Source organism: Lolium perenne, chromosome 4 (assembly GCF_019359855.2).
Source record: "Lolium perenne isolate Kyuss_39 chromosome 4, Kyuss_2.0, whole genome shotgun sequence".
Lineage (NCBI taxonomy): Eukaryota > Viridiplantae > Streptophyta > Magnoliopsida > Poales > Poaceae > Lolium > Lolium perenne.
The window spans coordinates 309,118,278-309,120,389 of NC_067247.2; the positions used below are offsets into that span (position 1 = coordinate 309,118,278).

The window sequence follows — 2,112 nt, forward strand, 5'->3', positions numbered from 1 at the left end:
CTGGCCGCGGCGAGGCTGCAGCGCCTCCACCTCCCCCGGCATCGAGCTCCAACGAGGAGTTCGACGACGACGACAGCACCGACGACCTCCTCGACCCGATCAGGGACGCGAACGCCCTGGCTGAAGCGGAGAAGGAAGCAGAGGAGGAGCGGGCGGCCCACGCGGCGTTCGACGCCGAGATGGAACGCCGCAGGGAGGCGGCCGTCGCAGCCGCAGAGGACGACGACTCCAACATATCATGGTCTTCCGATGATCCTGATGCGCCTACCCTGGAGGAGAAGACGTCGGAGCAGAGGGCGTTAGTCGAGTCCTTCGAGACGCTCAATGATGACACCGCGAACGCGATGTTGCGGCAAGTGCCTGCTAGAGGACGCAGCGGCTCACCGAGCCCTAGCGGCCGCACGGCAGGCGACAGAGAAGCAGACGAGGGAGAGACGCAACGACGGGGCCGGCCCTCAGGCAGCAAGTAGTCTAAACTTCTACAACTACTTTATATAGTTTGAATGTAGTAGTTTCTATAATTTTTAAATATGTTGCAAATCTAAAAATAGGTCGTCCCACTAAAAACACACCTAGACGCAAAAGAACTCGCGGACAAATATGTCTGCAAGGCAACGCAAACGGACGCTGCTACCAAGTGCCAAATCACTCGAACAGTCGAATCCTGCTGCGCACTATCCGTTCTATCTTCCCTTGTCGACCAAAACCAGCAGCTTACGCACGGGCACAGATCTTTCTCCATGGCAGCAAAGCTCCGATGGTGGCCACGGTTCCTGCTCATCCTTTCCTTATTCTTCCGAGTCCGCCAACACCGCCGCCTTGCAATAAACTGAACCATACGTCGTCGACAACGCCTTGGGCGTCCACCCTGTCGTGCTGCTGCCGGGTAACACCTGCAGCTAGATCGAGGCCCGCCTCACCGACGCCTACGAGACGCCGTCGGCGTTCTGCGCGGCGTGGAAGGGCGATGGCCGGTGGTCACTGGCTCACTGCTATGGAAGAACATCACCGCTCCTGATGCTGAAGTCCCCTACTTCGCAGACCAGCTCCGCCTGGTCTATGACAGTATGACCAAGCCGCCGGCGACTACGGCAACGCGCCCGGCGTCGAGACCCGCGCCGTCTCCTTCGGCTCCACCCGTGGCTTCCTCGCCGACGACCCTGCCGACAAGTAATTGTCACAAACTAATTAACCTCTCATGTCGTCAGTTCATCACAACAACTTAGAGTAATGCTACACCTACGGATGCATCTTACGGAAAAATCTTACGGACTCAGCACGCAGAGGAAAGGATGAGAACGTGGCCCGATTTTTCAGGGCGGAATCAAAACTTAACCAATCAACAGGCTACACATTTGTCCGTGTACTTTCCGTAAGGCCAGAACGTCCGTAAGTGTAGGATTATTGGTCGATTTTGTTAACGGTTTCGTTGGCCAGGGAGCTCTGCATGGGGAAGCTGGTAGAGGCGTTGGAGCGAGGGGGATACCACGACGGCGAGACCCTCTTCGGCGCTCCGTACGACTTCCGGCACGCTTCCGCCCCCGCGGGGCAGGCGAACAGGGAGCTGTCTCTATTCCGGCGGCGGCTAAGAGAGCTCGTGGAGCGCGCGAGAAGGGCGAACGGAGGCAAGCATGTCATCCTTGTCTCTCACACCCAGGGCGGCTACTTCGCCCTTGACTTCCTCAGATGGAGCCCACTACCCTGGCGCAGGAGGTTCATGAAGCACTTCGTCATGGCCTCCACCGACGCTGGCGGGTTATGTGTACTAGATTTAGATGTGCGCCTTGGCGCACGACCCCATGAAATTTGCGTTGATTTACATTTTATAAAAGATGATAGAAATAAGTTCAAAAAATAGTTATATGTTTTGTAATGGTTTATTTTCAAACCTATCAAGAGAACACAGTTTAAATGATCTGTAGACAGACCCTGAGAGGTAATTTTAGTTCTAGTAGGATCTCCATAAATATTTGTTAACTCACGCAAGTTTACTAACTAACAAAAAATATGACATAACCACGTGGATCAGAAAATGTCATGTAAATTTTACGATAGAACCAAAGGCAGGCAAACAAAAGTCAGCTTGCATACTGACGCAAAGGAAACATGAAA

At 54.1% G+C, this 2,112-nt stretch overlaps 1 pseudogene; it reads left to right on the plus strand.

Moving 5' to 3' along the window:
* Positions 1-677: 677 nt before the first annotated feature.
* LOC127347799 (lecithin-cholesterol acyltransferase-like 1) lies at positions 678-1,858 on the plus strand (annotated as a pseudogene).
* Positions 1,859-2,112: the final 254 nt, after the last annotated feature.